This window comes from Alligator mississippiensis, chromosome 4 (assembly GCF_030867095.1).
Source record: "Alligator mississippiensis isolate rAllMis1 chromosome 4, rAllMis1, whole genome shotgun sequence".
Lineage (NCBI taxonomy): Eukaryota > Metazoa > Chordata > Crocodylia > Alligatoridae > Alligator > Alligator mississippiensis.
In genome coordinates this window covers 109360855-109380554 of record NC_081827.1, presented here as the reverse complement: position 1 = coordinate 109380554, position 19700 = coordinate 109360855, and the positions used below count along the sequence as shown (strand labels likewise).

The window sequence follows — 19700 nt, the reverse complement described above, 5'->3', positions numbered from 1 at the left end:
TGTTTCTTTTCTATAAGTAGCGGACATCTCACAGGTACCCAAATCTAGGATTCTTAACCTCTGGTGAGAGTCGTGAGAATCCGTTATGCTGGAGCAATTCCAGTTTCCCCTGTGTATCCAGTGCTGTGGTGTGGGACCTTTTATAGGAATATAGGGCTAGAAGGGGCTTCTGGAGATACTGAGTCTTTCTGCTGTTGCGGGCGCCATGTCATATAGTCTATTTCCTGAAGCGATCAAGCTCTGTTCTAAAAGAGACTTTTTGACCCCACTACATCTATTAGAAGGCGTCTAAGATCTCTTAGCTTTGCTTAGAAACCTCTTGATTTTTTCCAGCCAACCTGGCCAATTGATACTTCTTGGCTATCTGTGCACAGTTGCACTCAACACCTCTCTGGGTGTGGGGTGTGCAGTTGTTCTGGATTGCTGGTCCTTGTTTCTGGCTCTCCATGAGCAGTGCCAGATTTAGTCCAAATGCTTTGCCACAGGTACCTTGAGATGGTTTTCTGCTGCTGTTTTTGAAAAATGGTCTTGCTGAATGACCTGTGAACATAGTGCTTATTGTGGCCTACAGGATGAGAAATAGGCTGTGAAGTGTTGCCATTTCTTGGCCATGTTTGGGAATTTTTCAGAGAATTTTAGGCACTTGATCTTTTTATTTTTCAAAATCTCAGAGAAGCTATTGCTTCAGGGACCAAAATGCAAGAGTTGACCTGGAGCAGAACCCAATAGAGCATGATGTAGGGACCTCCCAAAACCAGGATTTTGCAGATTTGGTAGAAATCATGAAATCTGGCATTGCCTGCAAAGTGTGCAGGGGGATAAAAAGAAAACTAACTGAAAAGAAAATGCTGGCTCTGCAGAAGGAGTCAGTGATCTTCATGGTGCTGTGGCCAAGCTGTGCAGCCTGCTGGAGGTGGGGGCTTCCCATAAGAAGAGCAACCCAAGGTGGCTGCTGCCCCATCCCTCATCATGGATTGACTGAGGAGGCTGCCTGTAATGTGACCTTGCCCCTCTCCACCAAGCAGAAGCAAGGTGCAGGACCCCATGACAGACAGCCCTTGCAACCAATCAATGGCAAAGGATGGAGCTGTATGACAGCCCTTGCAGCCCATCAGTGGAGAGGGGCAGGGCCATTGGGGCCCCTTTGACCAATCAGAAGTGTGGGGGGTCCCTGCTGTGATCAGCCCGTGTAAATGGTGGTCAGCCCTGAAATCTCCCTATGACACTGGCTATCTGCCTTCTCAGGCCAGGTAGACCTCTCAGCATGATCACTGTGGACAGCCTTCATGGGTGGTATCTACTCCAGCTATAGCATTTCATAACTTTTCAGGCGCGGTAGGGACCTCAGTAGATCGAGTCTGACCCCCTGCCCTGGGCAGGAAAGAGCGTTGGGGTCAGATGACCCCAGCCAGGTGCTTGTCCAGTCTCCTCTTAAAGACCCCCAAGTTAGGGGAGAGCACCACCTCCCTTGGAAGGCCATTCCAGATTTTGGCAAACCTCACTGTAAAGAAACTTTTCCTAATGTCTAATCTAAATCTGTTGTCCATCAGTTTGTGGCCATTGTTCCTAGTAACCCCAAGGGGTGCCCTGGTAAACGGGGTATCCCTTATTCCTTGCTGTGCCCTCCCTCCCCTCCACCTCCCTGATGAATTTGTAGATGGCCACAAGATCCCCTCTCAGCCTTCTTTTGTGGAGGCTGAAGAGATTCAGGTCCCTTAATCTCTCCTTGTAGGATCTTACCTGCCGGCCCTTAACCATACAAGTAGCCCTCCTCTGAGCTCTCTCAAGGTTATCCACATCTCCCTTGAAGTACAGTGCCAAGAACTGGATGCAGTCTCCAGCTGTAGCCTTACCAACGCCACATAGAGGGGAAGTATCACCTCCTTAGACCTGTTCATGATGCACCGTCTAATGCATGAAAGTGCTGTTGGCTTTACTTATCACTTCGTTACATTGACAACTCATGTTCATTTTGGAGTTGACTGACTCGGATCCCTTTCTGCTGCTGTGCTGCTTAGGAAGTCACCTCCCAGTCTGTAGGTGTGTTGGTGATTCTTTCTCCCTAGATGCAGCACTTTGCACTTACCTTTGTTAAACTGCATCCTATTCTGTTCTGCCCACTTTCCCAACCTGTCCAAATCCACTTGAATCTGCTCCCTGCCCTCCAGTGGGTTTACTTGGCCCCATAATTTGGTGTCATCTGTGAATTTGGACAGAGTGCTTTCCATGCCTTCATCCAAGTCACTGATGCAGATATGGAACAGCACTGGTCCAAGGACTGAACCTTGGGGAACTCCGCTGTCCACATTTTTTTCAGGTCGAAAACGACTCGTCTACCACCACCCTCTGGGTGTCCCATAAGCAAATTCTCCAGCCACCTGATCATGTAATAATCTGTCACAACTGCTTGATTTTATTTATAAGAATGGGAAGCAACATTGTGTCAAAGGCCTTCTTAAAATCCAAGTAGATGAGATCTACCTCAACTCCTGCATCTAAGCTTTTTGTGACCTGGTCATAAAAAGAAACAAGGTTAGTCAGGCAGGATCTACCTGCTATGAAGCCATGCTGGTTGCCCTTCAGCATTATTTTTCCTACTGGACTTCCACAAATGTGATCCTTTTAATACTTATTTCAAAGGTTTCCCCAAGGGTAGAGGTGAGGCTAACTGGCCTATAGTTACCTGGATCATCCTTTCTCCCCTTCTTGAAAATAGGGCCCACAATGGCCCTTTTCCAGTCCTCTGGGACCTGTCCTGAGTGCCTTGCATACTCAAACAGCTGTGCCAGTGGTTCTGCTATGACACTGGCCAATTCCTTCAGCACCCTTTGAAGATCATCCGGGCCTGCTGACTTAAACATGTCTAGCCTCTCCAAATGCCACTTCATTAGGTCAGCACTAACTGTTGGTGGGTTGGAGTCCCTCTTGTGCCTGCCTATAGCCCCTTTGGGAGATATGTCTTTATCAGTGTTCAGGAATACAGATGTAAAGAACTCATTTAGGACCTCAGCTTTGTCTCTCCTATCTGTTACCAGGTGCCTTAGTATGTCCTGTAGGGGTCCTATGTTGCCATGTGCCTTCTTTTTACTCTTTCTGTACCTAAAGAAGGACTTTTTGTTGTCTTTAATTTTTGTTGCCAGCCTGAGTTCCACTTCTGCTTTGGCCTTCCTATCTGATTCCCTGTTAGTGCGAGCCAAGCAGGTATACTCCTCCTTGGTGGCTACCCCCTGCTTCCACAGTCTGTATGCCACTCTTCCCCCCCCCCCCCCCCCCCCCCCCCCCCCCCTTGCAGCTCTCCTAGATTTCCCTGTTCAGCCAAGAGGGTTTCTTGGCTCTTTTGCCTCCCTTTATGTGCACTGGGATGGTCTCCTTTTGTGCCTAAAGGAGCATTCCCTTGAACACCCACCCTTCCTGGACTCCCATCTTACTAATGCTCTTGCCCTTCAGTGCCTCACTTAATAATCTCCTGAGCACATTGAAATTAGCCTTTTTTGAAGTCTAGCACTTCTGCCCTACTAGTTACCTTTCCTACCTTTCGCCAGATAGTGAATTCTAACAATTGGTGATCGCTATCCCCTAGGTTACCCTGTATCTGCAGATCACCCACCCCTGTAGCAAGCACTAAGTCCAGTAAGGCATTTGCCCTAGTGGGACCACACATCTCTTGCATTAGGTGAAGGTCCTGTATGCTGGTTAGGAATCGATGTGAATGGACAGATCTAGCTGACTGCTCCTCCCAGCAGATGTCAGGGTAGTTTAGGTCACCCATGACAACCATGTCCCTTGAGTGTACCGCCTTTGACAGCTGCCTCAAATTCCATGTCTAGCTCATCATCCTGGTGTGACAGTCTTCAAGAGACCCCTACTACCAAGTCCCTTTCACCCCGACCTCATTGTATTCTGACCCACAATGCCTCAATTTGCCCCTCTTCTGATCCCATCTTGATTATTGAAGATGTGTATTGCTCCTTAACATAGAGAGCAATGCTCCCTCACCTTTTCCCTACTGTATCTCATCTGCACAGCCTATATCCCTCAGTGCCTACTGCCCAATCATAGATAGGGTCCCACCAGGTTTCTGTTAACTCAACCAGGTCAAAGTCTTTGTTTGCAAGCCTTCTGCTTGTTCTCCATGCTCCTAGCATTAGAATAGAGACACCGAATCCCCATGATGGATACCTGTCCAACTAATAGTGCCTCCATTCCCCAGTGTAGATGTGAGAGTCAAGTGCTCACATTCTTGTGTTATTCCTTGTCTTTCTCCTAGGACTCTGTTTGTGGCTTCCAGGGAGGGTCAGTGGCCTCCCCTCTTCGCGATGATCCACATTCGAAGACACACCCCTCTTCCAGCTGTTATGTTAATGGTGAGGTGAAGAGTTTTAAAAAATTGAATTTCTTCCATGCTGGCTTTCTTTTGGACTTGAAGAGGTTTTTTGATTGAACAGGCATTGAGGTAGTTTTGGGCCTTGGAAAACTTAGAACTGAGTACTGCAGAAAGCATTTTCCTGATATACACTCATTTTAAAAAACTTGCGTTGACTGCACATGGCAAAATATCAAGTCTACTTAGTGACAGATGTGGGATTTGAACTCAAGATCTCTTGGCTTCCAGCCCTAGGCTTAAAACCACATTGCACATGTATTTTAAAACAGAGGTGTCAAACTCTTCTGGCCCTGCAGGCTGGATGAGGGTTGCTGGGCCGGTCTGTGACCTGGATTGGGCCATGCCAGAGCTAACATGTAGGGCTGGTCTACTGGGGGCCACATGTGGCATGTGCTCTGTGCTGCTCCCCTGTGCGGTGTGCAATGTGTGTGGCCAGTCCAGCCCTGAGTGCAGCACACACTAGTCCCAAGACTTGCTCTGCATGGCGTGCATGCTGAATGGGGCACCCTGCCATACCTGCCCTGTGCACTGGTTCTGGGGCTGGTCCAGATTAGGCCTGGATCCAATGCATGCAGTTGTCTGGTGGTGGGGTGCCCTGTGCTGTCCTCATGCACCAAGTGCAGAGGGAGTCCCTGGGTGGCTCATGCTGAGTGTGGTGTGTGGGGCTGGCCTGGCCATGTGTGCAGCACAGGGGGCCTGATTCAGACCAGCCCCAGAGTCAGTGCACTGGCCAGTCCAGCACACGTACCACATAGTGTGCTTCCTAGACCAACCTGCCATGCTGCATGCAGTGCCTGTGGTGCTGGATCCAGCCCTCACACCAGATCAGTTCTGTGTATTGCTTGCAGGACCTGGGGTTGGTCCAAGACCCATGAGCTGGATCATAAGGTGCCTCAGGCTGGATCTGGCGCACAGGCTATATGTTTGACAGTCATGCTTTAAAAGGATTGCTGTTACCATCTTTAAAAAATCATTCTATAAAATTCTCTCTACCCTAGGTTCCAGATGCTTCTTGTATATAATGCATACCTCTTATCTGTTACCAACATGGAAATTTCAGGAGTTAGACAAAATCATGTGGAATGATTTTTTTTTATGTGGAAAATATTTCAATAGTCTTCTTTTGTCTGATTGTTCATCATCTTTCTAATATCGTAGACAGTCTCCTTTGATTACATGGATGAAAACTTGCTGTCTTCATGTACAGCCTTCCACCCGATTCATTTGCATCCCAAAAGCTAAAATGAAGAGAATATAGTGATTTCCAACCAGCACTAAAATCATCCAGTACTCTAAAGCTCCAGCTCCAGAGTATGGTAGTTGACTGTAAATAGGAGTTTCCGGTTCTTATGTTTTAAGTCGTCAAAGTCTGTGATACAGTTTTAATGAATGTTTCATTTCTACAATGGTCAGTTCCCTCTGGTTACTGCTATGGTGTGTGTTGGAGATATCTACCACCTGCTGAATTTCTTCAGCTTTTCCCGATGACTCTTCATAGGGCTAGCCACACTTGGGCTCATCGTCCATCGCTACCGTCACCCCGAGCTGCCCAGGCCCTTCAAGGTAATTCATGACAGATTTTAAGAAGCCAGGAGTGTTCAGGCTCATTGCTGTTTAAAAGGGTTTCTCTCCAAATTATTCACTGAAAGCTAGAATGGCACATGATCTCAGTTCCACTTCATCTTGGGAAAGATTTCTATTCCTTTCACCCAGTAAGATGCAGGGGAACTCTTTGTCTGGCGAATATCCTACTAAAATGCCCAGCTAGCCTGGTTTTTGATAGCTCAGGTAATAAAGAACTTCTGCTCGTGTATGTATGGACAGTCAATTTTTCAAGCAGGCAACATGCTTCAGCAAATAGAACAATACACTGGGAATCAGGAGATGGATCAGAATAGACACCCTCCACTTTGCTCTGTCATGCACACTGGAAGGCAGTGTCCAAATGCCTCTCATGGGGGTTTGCCCTTGGTTTTTACCATAAAATCTTACAGAAATAAATATAATCATGATTGCTTATATCAGGAGTGTAGCCAAAGCTTCCTCCTGAACTTGGCTTGACCTTAGGTTCTTGCTCTGCAAGGTCCCTTTTTCCGGGCTCCTATCTTCTCTCCCTCCTCCTCCTGAGGGACACTGCACCTATGCTTATACCCCAACACATCTGGCTGAACACTAAAAACAGACCCAAATAGCCATTTCAAACTTCGAGAAGTGGTTAAAAACCCAAATTTGCACCCAAAAGAATGAAACAAAACTTTTAAGTAAATCCAGTATCATAAGAGAGCTATTTGGGTAGGTTTCAGTGTTCTCCTTCGTATCCACTGTAAATTTGAGGAAGATTTTTCTGAAAGAGAATAAATGTAATATGCACAGGTGCTGCTCTCTAGTGGCCATAGAGAAAATATTTTACTTTTCTCCTCATTCTCTTTGTTTTTTATAAAGCCGTGAAGACTAACCTTTTTGGCAAGTCACAAATTAGCCCTGTGATGCCCCGAGTGACACTCGAATCCTTTTCCCCTGCCCGATCTGCTGCTCTGCTTTCTGCTCCCTACCTGAGCTCCTGCCGTGCTTGCTTCTCCCTGCCCTATCTGCCACTGTGCTACCTGCCCCTTCCTGGTCTGTTGCATGTCCCACACATGCTGCCCATGTCACTTGTGATGCTTGTCCCACAGGTTGGCCACTCCTGATGTAAACAATTATAATTGTACTTATTTGTATAAAACTTTCTCATAAAAATAATGCAAAATAAAACAAAGTTGTACTTACACCCCCTCTTGAGCAGAAGTGCAGTACTGCTGATAACTGGACTAGAATAAGAGCCATGAATGACCATTTAAATGTCCTATTGTGTATGACTGCTGGCATCTCCATTACCACCAGGGGCTTAACAGCGTGAGGGAGACATAAGTGATCAAGCTTTTGTCTAACTCCTGACCACTTTTCTTAATGTCTGTGGAAGATTATATTTATGGCTCTTTCATTCCTTATTTAACTTAGTGGTATGTAGGTTGGTAGTGTGCTGGTCCTGGGCAGTACAGCTTTGGAAACAGAGTAACACGAGGCCATGAGTTGTCTGGTAGCTTATAGCAGCCACAGAGAGAAGGATAAACCACCCCCATCTGTGAAAGATTACATCCAAAACAAAAGCTGTTTCTTGAAGGGAGATTTTTGTCATAGGCAAGTGATCAGATTTCATCAGGGACTGTGCTCAAATTTCCTCCATTAAGGATTGTACCAAAATAGTATCTGGTGGAGGTTGCATCTACAGCCCAATTATAAATTTGCAGTTTTGTTGTTTGTTCGGGTATTAATTTATCCTGAACTTTAGCAAATCAAATGCTCTAGGATGTTTAGAGTGCACTGATGCTGGATAGCTGCCTTTGTTTCCTATTTTGAAACAGTGGCTGCTACAGATGGTGCTACTAAATTGGAGAGTCTGTTTTGTCTTATTTGGCTCTCAAGTTACAAGGCAAACTTAAGGCTGGTCAAAACGAATCACAACGTTATTCCATGAACTTAAGAATGGGTTATGTTACCTAGGGTTTTGAATTTCCCATTAGCAGCTTCAGCGGATGAGTATTGGTAGCAAGCAATCCGTAACAAATTCAGAGTAGCTTAGACATGATGGACTTCTTGCTTCTGTACTCTAACTACCTTGTTCAGTCTCGTCTTTTACTGTATAGCTGAAGAATTTTGAAATAGTTACCTATGTCTACTTATGTGACCCATTAAGGTAGATGGTCTTCCTACTACAGTAGAAAATTTTGCTAGATTAAAAATCATACATCCTGTTAATTGGAGATCAACTGTACCAAAAGACTAGACTGGCCAGATTTACTACTTTTTCTCCTTTTCTAGACTTGAGATTTGAATTATTCATGAATATTCCTGTGTGCAAACTAATATTGTACTTGGACTTAAAATGGCCAGCTATGACTGAAGACATCTGTCCTTTTTTCTTTAGGTTCCCCTCTTTGTTCCAGTCTCCTTCACCACCATCTGCCTCTTCACAGTGGGAATGTCTTTCTACTCGGACCCTGTCAGTATCAGCATTGGTTGTGCCATGGTTTTGAGTGGTTTTCCAGTCTACTATTTGGTGGTCTGCAGGCCAATGCCAAAGTGTTGCCATGACCTGTTCTGTGAGTATAGGTTGCATGAAAGGGATAAACAGCTTGAAGTATTCAATTTTACTCAGTAGTTGTAAGTCACTACATATTTGAGGCTGTGCATACTGCTGTTGAGTTTAGCACAATTATCCACATTAATAAAAACCAGAGGTAGATTCAGTCTGTATTGTCTGAATCCAAATTCATAAGTCCCTAAAGTTCAGGGATGCTTGGTTGTAAAGTTTCAATGTGGGCATATGTCTGTGAAAATATAATATGATCTATGCACAGGTAGTTTTTAAAGTCTGAGGAAAGGGTTGGTAGGAACACAGCTGTAGGCAGACCTTGATGTTTCATGACCAACAAGTACACCAATATTTTGTCCTGACAAATTAAAAGATGCTCATATGCATATGTGGCTAGGGATTTTTATATGCAAATAGGCAGTATTTCAGCCAGTTCTATTTTAATCCTGCATCCTGCTTTCCTCTGGCTTGATGTATTAACAAGTTGGTTGGATTCAGTTCTGTTAAGTCATTGAAAAGAAGTAGGCCTCCAGCAGGAAAGGTAGCGGAACAGGGTGTTGTGTTAAAGGTGGACAGTATGAGATAAGATTTCATATTTATTGAAAAAAGTTGTTTTGCCACACAAAGTACTTCATGTTATAGCACACTTTTCGATGATGTCTAAAGACACTGCCTTGAATTAAGCATTCTTCCCTCTTTTCTATTCACGTTGCAGATCATCTGACATTCAAACTTCAGGTGCTGCTGGAAGTCATCAAACAGGAAATCAGAACTTACTGAGAAGAACAACCTGCCTTGTTGGAGATGGTATACACTACAGTGGGTTGTTCAGTAGAACTTGCAAGTCCCAATTCTCAAACTTTAGATTTAAGCGGAGGCATTCTTAATGTTTTAGTTGCTGAAGTACAACTAGGTGATCTTCAGTTAAAGGAGCACCAAAACTTGGTTACTGGCCTCTAGACCTCATTCCTTTAAGACCGTTGGTGCTGCAGAACAAGCAGGAATAAATACTAGAATCTTTTGTCACTTAAACTAGGAAGGTGACTTGGAGGGTCTGAGTAGGAAGATGTGATTTTTATATAGCTGCTTTGCAGAGAAGAACTGCATTTTAAACTAACCTTGAACTGAAGTTTTTGAGTCAAGACCTGGTCTTTGAAGAAACAGTGAGAATGGTGGAGCACTTGAGAATATATTTTAAATGCAAGCTCACTTCTAGGCTTTGAATGAGGGCCTACGTACACATTTTAAGTATTTCCTCTTACTAGTATTTAGCAATTTTGAGCAAAATGAATGTACCACTTGCAGAACAATGTATTCCACTCAAACCCTAGGAAATGTATTAGCAAGACTATTAAATAAAGAAAAGTTTTCAGATGTGGTTGAAAATCATTCCTTTTGGTTGAATACTTTGCCCATTCTCATAGAGAGGAACAGGTTGTCAGGTACAGGGGAGCTAGCTGCACCTCTGACCTCAATCTGAGTGCACCCCCACCCCCCTCATGCCCCCAGATATATTTTTATTTCTCTCACTCCTATGGTTCTCCTGCTCTTAGACTGGGTCCTGAGTTCTGTAGTACCCTACGTACCAAAAGGGTTTCCCTGTGGGATCACTACCTGCCATTCTTCCTTTCAGGAGTTTATGACCAATAACAAATACAGTTTCTAGACAGTCATCTTAGAAATTGGAGCATTTTTCAATCTTAAGATGTAGGATCAAAGTAAAATATATTAGAGGAATAGGATATGAAGGCAATAAAATGTCTGCATGCATGCTTGTTTTGCCTTGGATCATAGACAATGTGTAAGTGTTGACAGCGTGGGGGCACCACTCCGCTGCTGCTGCCCCCATTGCTGCTGGGCCCTGGCTCTGGGTGGGCTGTAGCCACACACCTCACAGTTGGCACAGAAAACTGGGGGCAAATGACCCCCCGCCCTCTCCCCACGTGATGCCGATGTCTGGGATCCTGCCATCCTTTGAATGGGGCCTTAGAGAGGCCATACTTTTCCAGTCACCCCAAGCCTCTGGCATCTAGGTATCACTCTATTTCCTTATCTGTGCAATTCTCTGCCTAAGATGATGGTTGCTCTTGAATCTAACAAGGATCTTCTATGCTGCTAAGTGTGGATCCACCTCACCCAGTGACAAACTGGTTCTAGTTAACTCGGTGTAGGACAAATGTAGAATATCAAACTGAATGGTCACTGCTTAGTTTCCAAAGGCCTGCTATTAAACTAAGCCCGTGTTCAGGCTGCATACATCCTAATGCAGTCGTACGTTAAGATTCATAGATTCATAGATGTTAGGGTTGGAAGGGACCTCACTAGATCATCGAGTCCGACCCCCGTTAAACATTCCAGTGACTGTAAAAACCAAGTCAACGTTTCTAAATTCTGTATAGAGAGGCTCCAGGTCTTCTTTACAGATAAATCCCTGAATACCTTTTTTTCCATGGAAAGAAAAGGTATTTCTCTAAAATGGAGGGAGAGCCAAGGATCATGTATGACTGCTGGAAAAACTGGCACATTGTAGAATGATAATAAAAAAGGGTTGGAAGCAACCTGAGGAGATCCTCTAGTCCAGCTCCCTGCTAGTGGCAGGATCCTTCCTGTCTAAAACATCCAACCAAGCATTTGTCTAACGTGCTCTTAAAATCCTGCAGACACAAAGGTTCTATAACCTGTCTAGGTAATCTGTTCCAGTGCTTAACCACTATTATACTTAAAGAACAAAAAACAAAAAAGCTTCCCTTCCCCGCCCCAAACAATACACTGCCATCTTCTTTATAAGAATAATTTTTGTATTTGAAGACTTATCAATTCCCCCTGTCTTCTCTTCCAGAATAAATAATCACAGTTCTTCCAACCTTTCTTGTATGCCATAACCGAGGTCTGAAAAACGAGTCTCTCTTCTGGGCTCCTGTCTACCTCTTTCTTATAACATGGTGATCAAATCCATTCAGCATCAGTGAGACTTCACCTAAAGTTGAAGAATTACTTTGAGTGATTTATATATGACACACTTGTTAATATGCCCCAGTGGGCTATTGTTTTTGCTTCGTTTTGCAACAATGTTGACTCCTATTCAACTTGTGGCCTCTTATCCTACCCAAGTTCTTTTCTGCAACTCTGTAACCTATTTTAACCTCAGTTTGAATCTGTGCATTTGATTTTTATTTTTTTTCCCTTCCAAACTTAGTACTTTGCACTTTTTACTTACTGAATTTCATCCAATTTATTTCTTACAAACTTTTAAAACATAATCTTATTTTCCAAATTGTTTGTTGCTCCACCCATCTTGGTGTCATTTACAAATACAGGTTTCCCTCTCTTTATGCTGTACTGTACGTGCATTCCTGGAAAACGGCACATAACTCGAATTTGCCTAAAGGGAACCCACTTTACAATGTAACAAATAGGGATATATTCCAAGACCTCAACTGTACTGACCCCCAGACCCATTTCTACCACTTTTACAAGACAATTTTGGTACTCACCAACAGCAGACAGTACACACAAGCACAGGGCACTATCATAACGGGGATGGCAATTACAGAAACACATGGCACAGACAATGAGCTAGGAGAACAGATCCATACAGGAGACCTATATTTTGGTGTGCATCACTCCCACAATGCACCGCACAAAGCAGCTGACTGCGGGCTTCCACCACACCAATCGCATAAGAGTGAATTTACCTTGCATATAATGAATTTTTGGTACAAAAATGGTCATCGCATAAGAACAAGTTCACACATACAGAACCCTGCACAAAGCGGGGGAAGCCTGTATATGCATTCAGTTCCATCCTCTGTACTGAGTATTGTGCTCAGGCTAGACCCCTGGGGACCCTCACTTCAGTAGCATAGTGATGGGTGGGCAAGCAGGGGATGAGCACTAGGTAATACCTAAGGGGACCATGTGCTGGTGGTGAGGGGTGGCAGCGTTGTCTCATCCTCCTGATTCTGTTCCCTGCACACACACACCCTGCATCTTCTGTATAGCAGCCCTGGTTCTGGCTCCTGCAGCGGGGAGATCAGAGCAGCAGTAGCAGCACGTGGTATAGGGAAGCGATGGCTGGACGTTCACTGTTGTGAGAGGAGAATGTTATCTCCTTTTTTAGCCCTCCCAAATTAGTGTTTAAATGGCCACTTGACCTACGTGTTGGTGGTAAAACAAAGGAGATGACTATATTTTCCTCCCCGCAGCAACAAACCTCTGGTTGCTGCCCTTGCACCGTGTGCTGCCATTGACCATGGAGCAGTATTGGCCAGTTATGTCCCTGCCCCACTGCTTTGGCTCTGAGCACACCTGCCTGCGTGTATCCCCTAGCACCTTTCCACATACCTCCAGGTGACAACCCCTGCTCTATGGTGCTTAAAACTAGATTCCTTGATGATATGCTTCATTTTTATTTCAGGTTCCTAAAACAGACTGACTAGTCTGACATTCCCTGGAGCTTCTTTGTTCACTTTTTTTTAAAGGTGGGCACTATTTGCCTTTTTCTGGTCTTCTGGTACCTCACTTGTCCTCCATGATTTTTCAAAGGTGATAGCCTATAGTTTTGAAATTACTTTGGACAATTCCTCGAGTTCTCCAGGATGAATCTAATCTGGCCCAGCTGATCTGAAAACATCCAGCTTGTTTAAGTCATCTCTAACCTGTCCTTTCCCTGCTCTAAACAGTTTATCTAATCCCCAATCTTTGCTGACAACTGCTTGTCATCTGATAGTTGACTTTTTTTGTGAGGACTGAGGTTAGGGTTGCCAACTGTGACTGAAACAAGATCCCCCCCCCCCCCCCCAACATAACGTAATGCCAATTGTACTGTTGAACAAATTCATAATATTAATTTCCCGGATTGCTTTCAGTAATCACCAGGAGATCGATGCTGATTCTGGTAAACTCATGGCCAATCCAGGAGGGTTGGCAACCCTAATTGAGGGAACTCCCACCCATTAAACACTTCAGCTTTTGCAGTGACATCCGTTATTAGATTTTCTCCTCTGTGCCTCTCCCTTTCCCCTTCAGTAAGGGACCTATATTTTCCTTGCTGTGTTTTTACTTCTGATGTACTTACTGAATACTTTTTTGTTGTTGTCTTTTCTGTCTCTTGTTACCTGTATCTGTTTGTCTCTTGGTCTCCCTGATTTTTGTCCCTACATGACTGTAACATATCCAGCCTTGGTAATCTGGCAAAGCTTCCACCTTTTGTAATATTCCTTTAAGATTAGGTCAAGTCTCCTTTTAGATAATCTCCCATTTACAGGTTACATATTAGTAGCTACATGCAGGAAAAACAAACTGAAGTTCATTGATTGAATGACTGTCTGAGAGCACTCCAAAGTGTTTCCTACATTGAATGCAGTAGTCCTTTGGTTCTTTAGCTGGTAAAGAAATAACTTTTAGTGAAGAAATTACTTCAGAGTGATTTTCAGATTGGAAAAAATGTCAAGAGTAACAATATCTTTGCCTGCTGGCACTGGTAATCAATGGGATTCAGTGTGATGGGAAGAGTCACTGCCATGGACCACCTCCATTTTGATGAAAAGCATTGCTTATTTAATGTCTGTCCAAAAAACAAATATCAGAACTGGGCAAATCCAATCATTTCATTTTGTCGCGAAGTCCTTATTTTAGAGGGCTGTTCTTGGCTGGGACTGGAAGAGTTTCCTTAAGCCAGAATGCTTAGGTTAGAATTGACAGCTGGCACCTAACCACTACTCCTGATTTGAGTCCAGGTGAATCTTTATTACCAGCAGCTTCACTTATCAGAAAATAGACTAAATTTGACACTTCATATCTCACTGGCCAAATAAAATGCTAATATTTGTAAAGCTGAAGAAATGAGGGGAATGCTTTATACAGGAACTTGAACAAGCATAAAATATTAGAGCTGAAACAAGTTGGCAAATTTGAAATGCCTCATAAACCTTGAGCCCTGTTGGCTATTTTGTACTGTACCTGCCAGATGCATTAATGACACAAGGTAACTAGCCTTCCCAGAAACTCGGGCACCAGGGATGAGTGAAGTTCAGTGTTTAACATGAGCTGAACAGATCGGATAAACCACATTCTATTTTTATGAGTTCAGTTGAGTATAAATGTGAAAACGTATTTGAACTTGCATTGACTACATAGCAGGCAGAGGTATAACTAGCACATTTTGTACCCAGGGCAGAACCATGCTTGGGGGTCGGGGGGATGATTCCTTGCTTTGGGAAAAATCCTGTGGGATGAGGGTCCTGAAGGCTGAGATGGGGTCAGTCTTACCCGATGTGCTAATGAATGAGGGATTGTTCCTTTCAATCAAAGCTGACTGTGATTTGTGTTCTGTATAAAAAGTCACAGCAAGGATTCACCAAGGTCCTCATGATTTATGGTGTCCTTGGGTTGAAATCCTTTCCTTCCTACCCTCTGACTGCCTTAAAGAGTGCAGGTAGGGGATCTATCTTGGTGCTCAGATATACCTCTCTCATTACACAACATGGCCGTTCTTGAATGTTCAAATGTGAGATTAACCCAGTGGTTTGGGTGTTTTTTTAATTTTTATCGGTTTTGTAGCTTTGGACCTGTAGGGTTCATTTAGGTTATTTTTCAGCTTTTTTTGCTCCTGGTGCTGCACTGCTTTTGGCAAGCCTGATCCACATCTCCTTGTTAATAAGCAGCCCTGGGGGAAGCACTGTCAGAGAGTATAGGGCTTGGAGGAGAAAGAAAACAAAATGAGGCCAGAAGGGAAAACCTGATGATGAAAATTTCTCATAGTAAAGGAATGAAAAAACATGGGGCAACAGCTATAATAAAAGCAGTACAAGGATCCAGCCTTGGTTTTTATTGAAACTCCTTATGAGGGACAAAGGAAAAGAGGCCTTAGGGTGCTTGTCCATGTGACAGGGGTTTAGTCCCCTAACTTGAAATGGTGCATTTTTAATTGTGATGATTAAAACCTACTGTTTCAATTTAGGGGCTTCCATCACTGTTACAGCAAGGGGTCCAATCCTTTTTTTTGGTTTTGTTTTTTGTTTGTTTTGTGGAGCCTGTCCGCATTGTCCCACGGCTTGGGGGGTGAGCTGCCAGTGGGACTCGCAGCCCCTTAGCTACAGAGGGCCCCGGTCCTTCCCTCCATGGCAGTGGTGCCCCCGGAGCTGCCCAGGCAGGCTACTTGCAGGCTGGATGCTGCTCCAACTCAGGCTTGGGGAAGAGTTAGATTGGGCTGGGTGCTGCCTCTGAGCTGGGGCAGCATCTGCCCTCTAGCTGCCCTCTCAGGTGGCCCCAGGGGGCACCACCACCATGGAGGGAAGGAGAAGGGCCCTTACAGTTCAGGGGCTGCTCATCCTGCTGGCAGCTCACAGGCAGGCTGCGCTGGGATCGGGGAGGGAAGCAACGAGGGGCCCAATCCTTTTTTTTTCCTTTTGCAGAGCCTGCCTGCCTCTCCCATGGCTGGGGGGTGAGCTTCAGGGGGCCCTGGCTCTTCTCTCTGCAGCAGCAGCAGCACCCCTTAGGGCCATCTGGGTGGGCAGCTAGCAGGCAGGTGCTGCCCTAGCTTGGAGGCAGCATCCAACCTGATCCAACTCCTTCCCTGAACCTGAGCTGGGGCAGCCCCCGGCTTGCTAGGAGCCCACCTTAGTGGCCCCAGGAAGCACCATAGGGAAAGAGCCCCCCAGCTCAGAGGCTGTTTGCCTTGTCAGTGGCTTGTCCTCTGGCTGTGGGGGTGAGGAGAAGCTGTCAAAAGGCTACAAAGTTACAAGTAGCTACATTGCAAACTAAACTATATGTGGATGTAGTTTAGCTTGCAATGTAACAAACTCACTTAATTTGTAAAAACAAAAACAAACAAACAAAAAAGGAAAAACCCATATGTGTCTAGTGTGATGCAATTCAAGTGCAAGAATGGGCAATTTTCATCATGTATACAAGCACCCTTGGTGCTTAGTCCATTGGAAGGGAAACAGAAGCAAACTTAAGAGAAATATAGACTCCCAGGAGAAACAATCTGTAACATGGAAAAGGAGGATGGAGAAAGGTGGATAGAAATGAGCAGAAAGATAACATTCAAATGTATTGAAAATGCACTGAAGAAATCCTTTGTCCTTGGAAAAGAGGGAAAAGAGAACTACAGTAAGACAATTTCTAAAAATTAAATTAATTCAATCACTTTCCCAAAGTAACTTGTTCAAATAAAATATTTCTATGCCCACTGTAACAACTGTGAGCACTGGTGATGCTTGGAGGGGGAGGGGGGTGCATGCAGATGCACGTGCACCCCCTGAGATTAGCTGTGCACTCCCTGAGAGAAGCACCAGCAGCACTTCTGGGTTACCGCTGGTGCTGCTACCAGTGGTGGTGATTTACCTGAAATCCTACTTGTGCTTTGAGTCTGTCTTATAAGTAGAGAATGGCAGCACCAGGTAGTTTTCCTGGCTCTTCTAGCACTGGTCCTGCCTGAACTGCTTGGTCTTGCCCCAGCTCTTTGGTCAAGCCACTTGGCCAAGTCCCATGATTTGGTGAGTTTCCACCAGTTGGGTTGGTCAGGACACAACAAAGCTAGCTGCACTTTGCTTTGGCTCAGCAGAACTGGTCTGGCTTGAGAGTCCTTCCTCAGGCTGCCTTACCTTCAGCTGAGAAACAAAGAGCAAGAAAAGGATCCTTGTACAATGCTGTTCTTATGAGAATAGAATCCTTTTTCTATAAAATGATCTTTTGGGTAAGATGTTTTGCAGATTAACAATTTAAAGGTTATAGTAGATCTATGTTCCACTCTTTTTTTTTTTTTCTTTCTCCTCCTACAAGGTCCTTTAGGAAAGCAAATATCTATGGACAAACTAGGCACAGGAACATAACCTTTAATCCTTCTTCTTCTGTTCTGTTTTCTCTATTCTACACTTTCCCTGCTTGCTAATGGCCTCTTTGCAAAGTGCAATCTACTCTTTCTTCTTAAACAGGCTGGTTTTTTTTCCTATTGTCTTCTTCAAAGACTTGCTATACAGGCAGTCCTCAGACTTAAAACACAATTGGTTCCTGAAAGCCGTGTCTTAAGTCAAAACGTTGTAACTCGGAACCAATTTTCCCATAGGAAACAATGTTATAAATGAGGGATTGGTTCCTGAACCAAGGCCCGATACCCTATTTTCACCAAAAATAACCCAGAATTTGGTACTCAATTTATAGATGAGTAATATAGCTACATTAATGTATTTCTGTTGTAAATAGCAATCACATTGATTTGAAAGCACTTCTTTGAAGTGACTTTGCTGGACTCTTTGAAGGGCTCTTGGTTGGACTCTTTGAAGGGTTCTTGGCTGGAGTCTTCTCAGGAGTCTTGGCTGCAGGTTTTTCTGGAGTCTCGTCTGCTTTCTTAAAGAAAATGTCCAAGGAAGTTTGGACAGAGGTTCTCCAGGGAGATGGGTGACGCAGCAAGCTTGTTTGCTGGCATGGTGTCAGGTCAGATCAAGCGTTGTAAAGTCAAAACTGACATCAGGAAGTTGAAACAGTGTAAATTTACAAAGATTGTAAGTGTGAAATGTAACTTGAAATGTTGTAAGTCGAAAACTGCCTGTATTTTCTTTCTTAAGGTTATTATCATCTCTAAGTTCAATTATTGTCTTTGTGAAATAATACTTATGTCTATGTGTGGATTAGTGAATTAACTCTTCATTTTAACAAGGAGGTGATTTTTTTTTTAATAAAGTGGAATTAATAGATGCTGGACAGAGGTGGGGGAAATCAAAATAGCTTTGGACTTATTCCACTGGCTTCACATCCCTTGAAACTCCCCAGTGGGATCCTAGCTCTTGGGTGCTATGTCACTAGCACTGACTTTCACTGAGTGAGGGCACTGTCTTGAGCCTTTCCTGAGTTAAATTTTTAAAGTATGTTCCTTTATCATCTGTAATAAAGGATGTGCTCTGACTGATAGGTCTATTAGGAACAAAGTGTTGGACTTAGTGGCCTCCAACTGTTCAGGGGCTCAAGGGGGGATGTTAAAGTGGCCCATTGATCAGGAACTTACACAAAGCTTAAAAACCATTAAAGTTAAAGCTGGTGAAAATAATTACTGAATATGATTTCTTGTTGGCTTGAAGAAGATACCACAGAAGTTGAGTCTGAGATTGTGGATTAGATGAATATTCGACAGCCTGCTCTTCTTTAGTATTTCTAGCTACCGGGAAAGTTTGCTCAACCTCAAGCAATTAAACTAATTTAAAAAAAATGCAGTGTAAAAGAGAAGCATGATGGTGATAACTTTAATGCTGCCAAAGATTAGTGGCTGCTAGGAAATAGCTGCGTTTGGCTTTGGGAGTGCTTGTAGAAGAATGAAATGTAACAGGAAATGCTCCAACAAGATTGTTCAAAGAAGGCTCCAGAACACGTTGGGTTAGTGAAGGGGGAGGAGCTCTCGACTGAAACAAGCACAGGTGTCAGGCAGTAAGAATCGAATGGGAAAGATGGATGAATACTAGTTCATAGGAGTGTCCTTTTAGTGTGACCAGTAGAGCAGCAGTAGAGTTTATGGCCCATTTCTCAATTTTAGGGTCTGGTGGTGGCCTGCTGCACTCCTAAAATACACTCTCTGAGTAGGGACATTGTTTTCTTTTATGCTGGTGTAGCATGTATCGTATTGTAATGTGATAAAGAAAAGAAAAAAAAGGTGACCAAATGCCAAGCATGAGAGCAAGTTGTGCTCATGGCGTGGGGGAAGTAGTGGGCGTGGCCTGATAGCCGCGAGATTGGCGGTCCCGGGGCTGATTGGCAGGGGGCGGGCGAATACAGCCTGTTTAAAAGGAAAAGTGCGCGCGTTAAAAAGCTGGGACCCACGCCATATCGAAGAGGCCTGATCACCCTCACCGGAGGTCCTGCGTCCACGAAATCCCTTCCCCCCCGGATGCCCCCACCACAACCGAGTAGATCATTGAACCGTGTTTAGAGCTCTCGAGTTAGCAGCGAGTTTATTCTTGAAACTGCTGTAAAGGAAACCACCTATACGAAAGTGTGACTAAAGCATTTATTTGTTACCCCGCGTCCTTGGTGTTTTCTGTCGACTGAGGGAGAGACAGGAGAAGGAGGAACAAGGCCCCGTAACCCTTTCGTCCCCGGCCTGTTCGCGTAATACTTTTCCGGGTCCAACCACCCACCGTCAGGTTGGTCATGTAAGAGATGCAAGGAATAAGTAATAAAAGGAAACATACT

General features: G+C 44.3%; 1 long non-coding RNA gene across 1 annotated transcript; it reads left to right on the top strand.

The window, feature by feature from the left end:
- Positions 1-3385: 3385 nt before the first annotated feature.
- Positions 3386-9884, top strand: LOC132250154 (uncharacterized). Its single transcript, XR_009461756.1, has 4 exons — positions 3386-4364; positions 5798-5947; positions 8349-8523; positions 9232-9884. It is a non-coding gene; the product is annotated as an uncharacterized LOC132250154 (long non-coding RNA).
- Positions 9885-19700: the final 9816 nt, after the last annotated feature.